At 38.4% G+C, this 12,712-nt stretch overlaps 2 long non-coding RNA genes across 5 annotated transcripts in view; one reads left to right on the top strand and one right to left on the bottom strand.

Moving 5' to 3' along the window:
* LOC106020182 (uncharacterized) overlaps nt 1–10,527 on the bottom strand; it is a 43,534-nt gene extending 33,007 nt beyond the window's left edge. For all 3 annotated transcript variants that reach the window (XR_002406567.4, XR_011805908.1, XR_011805909.1), the window contains exons 1-2: nt 10,397–10,527; nt 6,942–7,002 (exon numbers count right to left, since the gene is read on the bottom strand). This is a non-coding gene — a long non-coding RNA (uncharacterized lncRNA). The remainder of the gene's footprint in view (nt 1–6,941; nt 7,003–10,396) is intronic.
* Nucleotides 6,173–11,881, top strand: LOC113840117 (uncharacterized). Of its 2 annotated transcripts, none has more exons than XR_005261915.2 (3): nt 6,173–6,239; nt 10,426–10,883; nt 11,380–11,881. It is a non-coding gene; the product is annotated as an uncharacterized lncRNA (long non-coding RNA). The 2 variants fall into 2 exon arrangements; XR_005261916.2 differs by having other exon boundaries at nt 10,426–10,886.
* Nucleotides 11,882–12,712: the final 831 nt, after the last annotated feature.

Genomic DNA, 12,712 nt, shown 5'->3' with positions numbered 1-12,712 from the left:
AGTTCAGACACTGGCTAGATACACTGGTGTTTCTCTTCCTCAAAGAACAGAAATATCTTTCTCTGGTTCCTGCACAGACAAAACTGTTATCTCTTTTCTATAATGGAATGCACATCTCTATCATTCAAGCCACTTAGAGAAGACTATAGCAGGTCAGGAGAGACATGAAAACTTCATCTGCTATTGTATGATGCTTCCCACCACTGTTAGCATCTCCTTGTCTCTATTTTCCATCCTGGTGAACGTAGCTTGCCATGCATAACTGAAGTGGTACTGTGACAAAATACTAAACAATGGCTACGTTCAGCTAGAAAATATCTCAACACGTACGCCTCACAAATAGAAAGGATCATATAGAAACCAAGCAAACAGACTTTTACTAAGCCTTTACATTAGAATGGAATAGTTCATAACTTATGTAAGCCACACAGGGTTTGCCTCAGCATCTTATTTGCACCCTTATCTATCAAAGGTAAATACTGAAATGATTTTCAGAGGGACTTCACTGTTTTGCTTCAGCAGAGAGATGTATAATAAACACATCACAAATTATTTTACATTGCAACTGATCTTTTCAGCAGTGTTACTTTAAACTTGTTATCTTACTAGCCATGGAAAGCCTGGCCACATCAGCAATTAATATTGTGGCCAGTGCTGAAGCACTTAGCTTTTCCACACCCAGCTCGTGAGACACCTGAGACTGGCAGCCCAGGATGGACGAGCAATTTCATCCTATCACAGACACATCCCGAAGAGGCTGAACCCAAGAGAATGAAAGCTGCAGCTGAGTAACCTCAGGTCAGCATTAAAGCTGGCTTATCAGAGAGCTGTTGCCTAAAAGATCCTGGCAAAAGCTTCAGAGGCTGCTGTGATGACACTGAAGACAGGGATGGCAGCATGACAACAGCAAGCCAGTATGACAAGGCAGAGATGGGTGTTGAACTGACACCATTACTGATGGCAGATGCTCTCTGCAGAATGGTGTTTCTAAGCCAGAAATGCAACCCAGAACTGCTGAGAGTATCAGCTTCATCTAACCTTACTCTTTGCACATGCCTGAGTTAGGAGATAGCTTTGGCAGCTATGAGGAAGAGTGATACTCCTCCCCAGGACTATTCAGAACACTGAAATACAGAGCATACCTCTATCATTGACTATATTGTGAGCCTGACTCTAAATACATGGAATTAAATTATGTATGTGTCACCCTCGTAATTGAGAGTGGATGATGACCACTGGCAAGACCATAATTTGGTAACTTTTATACCTTTGCAGCACAACAGGGGCTTGTCGTTCCTATTCTGCTGCTTTGACTTCAGATTCAGACTAACATCACTGACCTTACATGTCCTGGCATTCTCTGGTACATCAAATATTGCTGTAGTTGTTCAAAAGAAGCAAATGAAACGCTAACCCAGGTGTCTTCATTTTTCTTCTTGATCTATACAGCTGTGACAGATAGAACTTTTTTTTTTTTCCCTCAAAAGAATGCTAGTATACTAGTACCTTGTTCTTAGTCACCACACTCCTGCCTGAAGTGAATAAAATGTCTTTTCAAATAATTTATACTGAAGCAAGCAATCAATAGAGAACATAGCAGCAATGACTAAACTCATTGTGTTTTTTTTTAAGCTGCTGCAAAATTACAAAGTATTAAGATGCTCCAGACACTTAGTTGAAATCGTAGTTAGATTATCTCTTACCACATTAGAATGATTTTTGTGTGTGTCTGTGACAGAATAATGACTGTGGGTAGAGAGAATTGCCATTGAAATTAAATTCTTAGCTAGGAAAACCTCATACATGCTAGGGTGATGTCTGACTGAAAAGTGGTTTTCCATCAGACCTCCAAAGTGGACAGAAGGGGAAGATCAACAAATAATTGTCTACTATATTAATCACAGCATGTCCTAACACATGAGCAGCTTGAGATGCTAGTGAGCATTTCCAAAGAAGGTTTTATGGCAACTTATACTGTGCCTGGGATATGGCACCGAGATTTAAGATTTTAAAATTAAATACGTGCACATGAAGGGAAGATACTGTTGTAAAGATTACTTTTTTTTAGAGGCACTGAGGCTTCTGTAGCATCTCCAGTGTAGGAATGCTCCTGTTTTGCGTGCCTGTTGAGTCACAAGAGAGAACAATTACATAAATTAAGGCTAAGCTCTTTCCTAAGACTATACGATTTCTAACACTCTATGCCTTCCACTTCTAAGGTTTACAATATCCTTGCAAGCTATCACATGAAGATACATACCCATGCCAGCTCCACAGATATGAAAACAATGTCCCATGAGCTATCACAAGAAGGCTGCAAAACAATCACAATTTTCATACCAGTGTCTTTATGGCAACAACAGGTGCTTCAGAGCTGGCCTTTGGATCCAAGATTAAAACTGTTAATTAAAATTGTTTTTTATCCGTGTACTGTATGTGTATGGCAACAAAATGAAATTAAGCTTTGATGGAAAAAAAAACAGTGAAGACAAAGGGTAAAAGTATGTATCACAGGTAACACACCTCAAAAGACAAGAGATGCATTTAAAAAAGTCTGTGAAATAGAGCTTTGCCAGAGAGAGAGAGAGAACACCAGTTTATAAGGTGGTCTTTGAACTGTGGGAGAGGCGTCTCTGAAGCTGTTCGTGCTGTCTTCTGTGTTTCATAAGTTAGCTTAGTGAGCAAACTGAAGTATTTAAGTAATGACCACCCTTATCTGCAAATCTCAAAAGCTCAACCTGTTCCTGCCATATGACCTCACTGAGAATTTAAAATAAATCCAGCTGTTTTCCCCTGAGGCTTTCTCTGAAACCACATTTGTGTCAGCAGAAAGACTTAGTCTCACTTAGCAAAAATGTAAATATTCTCTGAGGGAGTGCTTTACTTTTCACCAAGTTTCCATAGTTAGCATAACTGTGTCATGTTACAATACCTCATCACCATCCCACAGAACGTACTAGTCCAATTTGTAAAATGAACCATAATAAAACTCCAATTTTAAACAAATCAATGGATTAAAACCTCTTATTTCATATTAATAATAACTTCATGTGTCTCCAAGGATGTCTGGGTTTAGGAAATCTTCACAGGTTTAGTGACTTTCCAGTGGGTCTCCTCCACCATGTAGATGGCTCAGGACTGGAGTCATCCTCTGTTAGTATAAGATGAAGTTTACAGATGTACTTCAGAAAGCATTTTTAGTATTAGAGTGGCACTATTTGATTATCTGAACTTCTTTCAGGGCTTAGTTGAGACACCCATGACAGAAATATTTTTCGTACCAAAACAATTATTTAAAAATATGACCTGATACTTCCTCCTCAATAGTCTGCAGAAACAATGCAAAAATCTTTAGTGTTATAAGTGAACAACCACATATCCTACAGACACAGTTTTCACAGATGACACTAGTTTGCAGTGGTCATGAAAAGTAAGAACAAAAATGTTGAAGTTCACAAAGTTTCTGTTGGAGCAACAATGATCTAGTTGTCACTGATGTCCGTTTCTTTCTGATTTGGAAGCAAATACCTCAAACAGCAAAGAAAATACACTAAAAAAAAATAAAAATAATAAAATAAAATAAAAACAATAAAAAATAAATTGATTATTTTTTTTTTAAATGAAACCATTGCACTTATATTTCAGAGAATATGGCCAAAGCAGATTCCCCTTTTGAGTTTCCTCTCTTCTTAGGAAGGCACTCCCTTGCTTGGGAGGCACATGGAGGGCTGAGGCTCTTCTGTTTCACTCCCTGCAGTGTTTTTCTGTCTACACTTTATTCTTGTAAGTGGAAGCTGTACACCTAGATGTGTGACAATAACAGCCCCTAGTGGAGCACAATTACGTCCACAGCAGCTTTTTCACAAAACCTCTTCAGCAAACACTGAAGAATTTGCTTTACTTGGATGTGTATTTTTCTACAAATCCTGCTGGTGAATGAATACAACCACAAAGTTTCTTCATTTTTCATCTACTCTTACTAGATAATAGCTTCAATGTCCTGCTTCATCAAGTTTTGTTGTTGTTGTGTTGTGTTTTTTTTTTCTAATTTTCCTCCCTTTATCATTTCTAGCCTTACCAATTATTTTCCAGTTACTTTTTCCTGAAGTTAAAGTGAATATAGAGTTTTATAGCTTTTCTCATTACTCTGATTCATAAATAACAACATTATTTAGCATTTGTTCTTACTTGTGGTTGCACAGCATTCCACTTACTACCAGATATATTTAATATCTTTGTTTTCCTGTACAGTCTTGGGGTATCCTGCTTGAAAGCAGGATCTTTGTGTTTCTCTCCCTCATGAAGCTGTTTGCCAGTGAAGTGATTTCCTGCCAATACGCAGGAACTTCATGCAAAGGCTACTATTATAATTGTTATGGTGAAATTCAGCTATTCTGGGTGAGATGTTATGACAAGAGGCAGTGACTAAAACAATCTAGCGCATGATAAGATCAACTCTGATATTATCCATTTCAAAGTAGCTATTACAAAGTAAACACTGAAATAATACTATAGGTGTGAGCCGTGTTGCAAAATGAAGGCCAATTTAACAATCCATGACAAATTTTAAAATAGAGATTATGATTACTTGCGAGATAAACATAATCTCATTGAAATGTATTTCTTCACACAGAGGCATTAATTTTAGAGGTAGATTATATAGCTGCTGCAACTGCAGTAGGTGAGACTAAAAATCCAGAGACTCCACAGCTCTTGTTCATCACCTAAACTCTTCCAATTTCCTCAGTGAATCACAACTCTAAAATAATTTAAGTTTCTCTAGGAGTAAGGATATTCAATGTTTAAAATCACTGTTCTTTTCGTTTGGACAATGAGTTACAGTGGTGGTTTTCCAGAGCAAAATATTTCATCATTAGGGAAATGACACTACAGCCTAGTATAAACCAGACTACCATCTTAATCAGTTCTCCAGTCACAATGGATCATTTTTAAGCTTTTATATTGCATGAAATGATCCTTGCTAAGTTTAAAAGAAAATGTATCTGGTACTAAGTTTGGCCAACCCTTTTCATGTCTCTCCTCCCTATTCTTGAAAGGAGAATGCCATAAATACACAGGCTAACATATAGAGATACAATAATATATCTTAGAAAAGGATAAACTGGTTCATTTTCATAATTGGATGAATTGTGCAGTATGCATTCTGTGGGGAAGGACACACAAGTCCTTGTTTTAGCTCTATCTTTTAAGTTAATTGCAAATAAGCCTCAAGTAAAAAGAAAAGTAAAACGTGTATGCTGAAATGTAGTTACCATGCCATCATGGTGCCTCCATTAGCATTACAACAACATGGGTATTTCTATAAATCAGAAGGGAAACTGCAGAAAAGAACCAAGTATGATCAGTGTAAAATCAGGAGCAAAGGACTACCAGCTGAATAACAAGTTAATGAAAGCCAGCATGCCTACGAGATGACAAGTCCAGGAAATGCAGTAGTCACTCCTTAGAGGTGCTGCTGAAGGCCTACGAAAAGCCATTCCTCAGCGACCTCCAGAGGGTGCAAGTATAAAGAGACTGCATTGTTCTGAGTAGACTGAGATTTTTGTGCTGCGATGACTGCATCAGTTGATTTAGTTTGAAGAAAAGAAAAAGAAAAAGAAAAAAAAAAAAAAAAAGAAAAAAAAAGAGAAAAAAAAAAGGAGAAAAAAAAAGAAAAAAAAAACATTTTTAATGAAAGATGCTTGGATATCAACACCTAGATTCATTCACCCCCTTGTGCTTATAATTGTATTCCAAACTTTTAATACATCTGTAATATATGACATGGGTAAATACTTTTCTTTTTTTTTTTTTTTTTTAATTTGTTAGACTATTCATCAACTACAAAGCCCTTTCAGAGTTGTGCATTAAATAGCGGGATCACTGTAACTTGTCCTGGTTTCAGTTAGCACAGAATTAATTTTCTTCCTAGTAGCTGGTGGAATGCTGTGTTTTGGCTTAGGATGAGAAGAGTGCTGATAACACCCCGATGCTTTAATTGTTGCAGAGCAGTGCTTATACTAAGCCAAGGACATCTCAGCCTTTTGCTCTGTCCTGCCAACGGGCAGGCTGGGGGTGCAGTAAGAGCTGGGAGGGGACAGACCCAGGACAGGTGACCCAAACTAGCCAAAGGGGTATTCCATACCATCTGACGTCATGCTAAACAATATATAGGGGTGGCTAGCCGGGGGGAGGGGGCCGGACTGCTCGGGGTTAGGCTGGGCATCGGTCAGCGAGTGGTGAGCAATTGCATTGTGCATCACTTGTTTGTACATACTATTATTACTTTCCTATTATCACCATTGTATTATTATTGTTATTATTTTATTATTATTTTGTTATTATTATTTTCCTGTCTTATTAAACTGTCTTTATCTCAACTCACGGGCTTCACTTTCCATTTCTCTCCCCCGTCCCAGAGAGGGAGGGGGGAGGGTGAGCGAACGGCTGCGTGGTGTTTAGCTGCCGGCCGGGTTAAACCACGACATAACTCAAATGTTAAAAGCTCAGTATTGCAAATATAAGTCACTGAAACAGGAAAGGTGTCAGATTTATATGATGTTGTCCTAATCTCTGACTGCCAGCTGACTCGGAGGCTGATGTCTCAAACAGACATTTTAGCATATTCTATTGGCTGCCAGAATTTAGCATATGTGGTAGTAGTGAAGTAGGACTACCAGAAGTGGACATTACCTACGCAACTGCTGAAATAAGCCTAACAAAGGGCAAAAAATGGCAAAAGATTTCAGAATAACAAAGCACTATTCTTCTAAGATAAAAGACTTTGCAATAGAAGCAGACATATAAAATTATAAATGACAGGGGGAAAAAAGAAAAGAAAAAAAAATCTCCATTGAGATTGTTAAGAAAAAAAAAATGCCTTCTAGAATGCCACTTCACCATGCACATTTATATGGATTTTGTTTCTACCTGGAGAATACCTTCATTGATCGAGGTTGTCTTGCTGAGATTAGTAGGGTTAGCTTCTTCTGCCAGTATCTCCTAGATGAGAGGCACAAAAAAATTGAGTTATGTTTTTGTTTTTAAGCAAAAATCTCAGGAGTGAGATAGCTTTCCAGAGATGGCAATTACAAAAGCAGATCACTGGAAAGTCTTCAGACCGTTAGCGGGGTAAGACTGCCTCAGCATGCTGACCTGAAGAGTTGTGACAGACAATTTTCCCTGTTTTATGTTTTTTCAATTTAAGAGTGTTAGTCATTACCAGGTAAACATACATGCATCACACCAGCAACAGATAACTTGAGCTATGTGATTAAATTGTGGAATACCACCTGGCTTTGTTTATTCTAAAGCACTTAATCAATGGTCAGCTGGACAAGTGTCTTAAGAATCTCATTTATCCTCTGGACAGCTTTTTCCACACAACTGCCTTTACACCCAGGTGCCTAGAGGTGAACCAACAACTGTAAATATTAATCAAAGAAGTGGTATTCAGAAACCACTGCAATGAAGAGAAAGGGTTTTATTTTCGTGTATTCTGTCCTTATAGCCTGTGTCTGCAAGCTTGGTTTGTAAAGACTTTACACGTGAAAGAAAAATGTAAATGCTTAATGACTGTTGGGTATATGCTAAACATCAACAAAAAGTGCCCTTTTTTTAATAAAGGGATGGTGAGTTAAATAATATAGTGTAACATAAAGTACAATACAACTGTGGTTAAATTAACAAATGCACACAGAGATTCTCGTTTGGGAAAGAAAGATTGGAAAGTTTGTGTGGCCTTACCAGTTTGACCGTTTAAGTGGCTAACAACATATGGAGAAATCAATGTCCTTGTTCTGGCGGAGATTTTATCTAATATCTTTCCTTCCCAAGGAATGTATTTAATTAATAAGTAACTTATCATGGTGGTGATGTGCATCAAGATCTGAATTTAATATTAATGTGGTTTAGGTTAAATAAAATTCAGCACATTAGGCACCTCAGTACTGAGGTGATCAAAAAATACAGCAAGTGAAGGAGTATTACTTGGCAAACACATGCAGTGAAAATTGCAGTGAAATGCAAAGATAGCTCTTGCCATCAACAGCCTCTGTGGAGCACAGAGAAAGGTTTCTTCTTTCCAGTTTCTCCAGCTACCACAGAACAGTGAGCAGCTCCTACAAAACCTAAGGATTTCAAAGAGCAGAATTATTTTTTCCTGTTGCAAATAATGACTTAAGACTAGATATGAATGTTACTAGTTCTCATACTTTGAAGAACTTAGTAACTGTACAAGATCACTTCAATTCACAATAAGTCCCTATTTTAACATGTAAAATTCAAATGGTAAAAGTTATTTTGCATAAGAAAAACTGAAAAAAAAAAAAGCAAAAAGCTCTTGTACAATTTATTGAAATTCAGTTTTAACCAAAATAGACACTGAGATAATAAGAAAATCCGAGTCACACTTTTTAAAAAGTATTGCTTACAATTTACAAACAAAATAAAACAGATCCAAATGTAAAGAATCTAAACAATCAGATTCACTTGAATGTATTTACTTAAATAATGTCCCTATAAATATTTTCTACTGGCTGGGAAAAAAGAATACCAAACATAGTAAGCTAACTGCGTTTAGTTGAAAACGAACTGAAAACAATTAATTAATTAAAGAATCCTGGCCAATAAAGATCAACATTTCTTAAGGAAAAGAAAAAAAAAAAAAAAGCAAGATTGGAAGAAAATATATTAATTCTTAGTAGAAGAAGAAGCAAGATGAAGGTAATGTTGTCTGCCTTACCCATGTTTTGAAGACAGCTTCAAATACTCCCTCATTTACCTCCCCAACCCTGTTAGTCTTGCCCCCATTGAAATCTGTTTTTTGTTTTTTTTAAGCATGGTGTTTCTCATTTCTGTCATTTTTTATGTAGTCATCTCGTTGCTGTGTCCACTGATGAAGGATGGCCAGCTGCATATGTATTATTACCCTTTTTGTATCTGTAATGACCTGTAATTTCTCAGACTCTCAGCTTTTCCACAGAGCCACAGGAAAGGGATGGCCACCCGCATAGCTCAACATGATTTAGTTTATTTTAAATTTGTTTTCCTGTTATCTGACTTAACTCTCAATCAAAACTTATTAGCAATCTCTTCAGTGCTTTACTCTAACCCGCATGTCTACTTTATGATTTGTACCATATGCTGTTTAATTCCATTTTTACAGAATCACACCAGAAGACCTATAAATACCTTGTTTTCTGATGCATTCCCTACAGCATTTGAAAAAAAATGGTATCACAGTTTGCTGTTAAGATATCTGCTTCAAATTCTTCCCATTAATTCTGTGAATTTACAAAGCAGCTAGAGGCCTTGAACCAACTGGCATTTAAAATTCAGTAGGAACACTGATTTCACTGACTTTTTGAAACTAGACCTGTGAAAGCAACAGTGACACCGTACTCATGTATTAAAGCTGTGAGTGGCTTTGCATTCAGACACTCACCTGTGATGAGCTCAGGTTCCTTTAAGTGGAACTGAATACACATTGGCACCATTTTCTTCCTCAGTGAAGGAGTCATACACAGCTCAGAAGCCCTTAACTCACATGAATCAAGTGATTCAAGCTCACTGATCTCACTGATGCAAACAGCTTTTGCACAGTCACAAGGCAGTGGGACTACACTCAGGGGCTGCTCAGGCAGTCATGGGTCAGGCGGTGCAGCACTCTGACTCACCCTCCAGCTAAGAAAAAAAGGCACTTCCACTGAAGGCAGAGGGGTTTGGAGTGAAAAGAAAAACAGCAGGATGTCAGGGCTGGGGCTCTTAGCAGGCTTCACTGTGAAATAGATGTTTACCTGTGATTCTCACCACTTTCGAGATGCTGTGACACACACCAATGGGTAATGATTCTAAGGTCTCCTCCTTTTCTTCTTCATTCCTCCTCCTGAACAGAGCGGTGTTTTACCTCGCAATTAATTTAATTGCTGCACTCACAAGGAAACACAGCTCAACAAGGACTCAGTTGTATAATTTACAGAGCTGGTCCTAAGTAGGATGTGGGAGGCAATTAGACCACTACAGAGACATTTGAAGGAGCTGCATCTGTTCATTCATATCAGTTGTTTTTCCTGCCTGTTTTTCTTCTGCTAGATGAGCATATATATATATAAACAAGATTTTCCCAGGTGCTGTTCCACCTCTAAAAACTTACACAACTGATCATATTTATATAAGCGTATTTACAAGTATGAGACAGAATGCTTCTACCAACAACACTCACGATCTTGCAATGGATACAGAGCCAACAATGGATAGGAGTAAGTTGGTTTAAAAGTTTCCTAGGTCAAGAGCAGACAGTAGTCATTTATTAGTCCTCACAACTCTGCATAATTATTTGATTTGATAGTCCTTGGGGGAAAATAAATAAATAAATAAATAAACAAAACAAACTCACCATTTGCTTGTCCTGTTCTTCTTTTACAGCACTCATCAAAAAGAATTTGACATAAGTGGATGTTGATGCTTCTCTGTGGCAAAAAGAAACAAAACAAACCAAAAGTCTGGACCTGTAGTTTGAAAAGGAGAGCTTTAGTTTGAATGGGTGAATGAACAGATGGGTAAAAATTCCTTGGATGATTGGACTCGGAAGATGGTGCTGAATGGGTCATATTCAGCCTGGAGGCAGGTAACAAGTTGGGTACCCCAAGGATCTGTGCTGCAAGCCATCCTGTTTCAGACCTCTATCAGTGACCTGAACAAGGCAAGGGGGTGCAATTATACCACACATGAAGATGACAACGAGTTATGGCGACCAGTCAATACCCACAAGGGCTGGGCTGCTGTCCAGAGGGCTCTGAGCAAGCAGGTGGAGTGGTCTGACATCAACCCCAGGAGATGAAGCCAGGACAAAAGCCCACGGAGCAGCTCCTAAGACCCAGCAGGTGGTGAGCTGAGCAGGGGCCAGCAACATACGGGGTAGAAACAGCAGGCATAGGCTCAAACAACAGAGGTTCAGACTGCAGGGAAGGAAAAGTTTTTGCCTGCAAAGACAGCTAGGCAATGGAGCTAGAACACAGAGAGGTTATCCCACCTCCACCCCTGGAGATTTCCAAACCTCCACTGGGTAAATCCCTGAGCAAGCTCACCTGATCTCACATCTGAGCCTGCTAGAGCAGGGTGCTGGTCTGGAGACCTCCTGGAAGGCTAAGGCTCACTCATCCATAGCCTCTACATCCCACCACATTTACACAAAATGTGTATTTCGGCAAATGAAACAGCAATATATTCTGTTCAGTTTCTTTATATCTCTGTCTTTTCAGTATCTGAGCATCACAGGTGAGGTACAAGCCAATGCAGGACCCAGGGACACACTACACAGCTGCACTGCCAGTACCCATACTTTTCTCTCTTAAAGTGTTTTTTTCACATCCTTCACAGAATTGTCCAGCCCTCCACTGAAGGCTAAGGCAGAAAAGCCTGTCTCTTTCAACACTCATTCTCCATATGGATATAACTACATGTCACAATGCAGCCACGGATGCAAAGCAGCAAGTTGATTAGAAGACATTATACGAAGCTACACTTCTGAATTGATGACTGTGATACACTTAAGTATTTTATTAAGTATACTGTGTAGCTATCTTTTATCTCTGTGTCTTGTGTCTCTGGATGCCTGATTTCATCATGCTGTCTTCAAACTCTATGTTTGTTTTGTTCATTTAAGCTGGCTTATAAAAATTCTTGATGAATAAAATGGAAAATATTTGTACCGTTTACATCTCTATGGAGGTTTTGAGCAACTCACAGTGGAGGAATATAAATTCGGAGAGAACAAATCAGGCCTAACTCCATTATGTGTTACCTGATGAGATAAATCCTCTGAAAGAGAGTGAGTTGATCCCTCTAGTAAAAATAAAAATAAATGAATAAATAAAACAAAGCATGTATTCATACGTATTCAATCTTTTCTGTTTTCAAAGCAATATGTAGCCAAGTATTTATTTTCTCCAAATCACAAGTACTTCTTTATATGTCTGCTTCTTTCTTTCCTTAGTGATATTTTTACATTCAGTTGTGATTTTTATGACTAGCACAGAATGAAATGAGAATAAGACATAAAGGTTCAGGGCCAAACTCTCAATCAAAATGAGTTGGTGCAGCTTATATAATATAACAGTGAATGGTACCAGCTGTGATCCAGCTCAAGATGGACTATTTTCTGAAGAACAATGAACTATAGTCAAGATTATGACTTCATTCACAGTAATCTTGTGCCCAGCCCTCCAGTATCTATTCAAAAATGTCTTTCTGGAGTTCAATAAACACTTTTATGGGTGCTTAGGAGAAGGCACAGCACAGGTGAGAACTAAAACTAAGCATCTCATGATCATTTCTTGCAATACAAAAAAAAAAAAAAAAACAGCCCTGCTGACAAAGATGAGGACAAGAAACACAAGCACCTGATCTGTTTCACCTTAATTCTCCCCATGCTCCGTACCCAGATCAATACTGCTAGCTGCCATCTATCTCTTCCACACAATTCTTGGCACCCCTCACGAGGGCACAAACTAAGATGCAGGATGTTGGCTTATCAGGAAAAATGTGTTTGCTCAGTGAGTGCCCAGGCTGTCACTTTGATTTCACATATTCCCTGAAGTCCTCCTTCATGGACGAAGGCTTTGACTGGGTTAGTGAGCTGGTATTGATCTCTCTCATACCAGTACTAGTATTCCTAGTATGCCACTTACTGGATTCTATCAGCCAAACAGTC

Source organism: Anas platyrhynchos, chromosome Z (genome assembly GCF_047663525.1).
Source record: "Anas platyrhynchos isolate ZD024472 breed Pekin duck chromosome Z, IASCAAS_PekinDuck_T2T, whole genome shotgun sequence".
Lineage (NCBI taxonomy): Eukaryota > Metazoa > Chordata > Aves > Anseriformes > Anatidae > Anas > Anas platyrhynchos.
The sequence above is the reverse complement of the archived record's forward strand: the minus strand, read 5'-3'. Positions and strand labels throughout refer to the sequence as shown.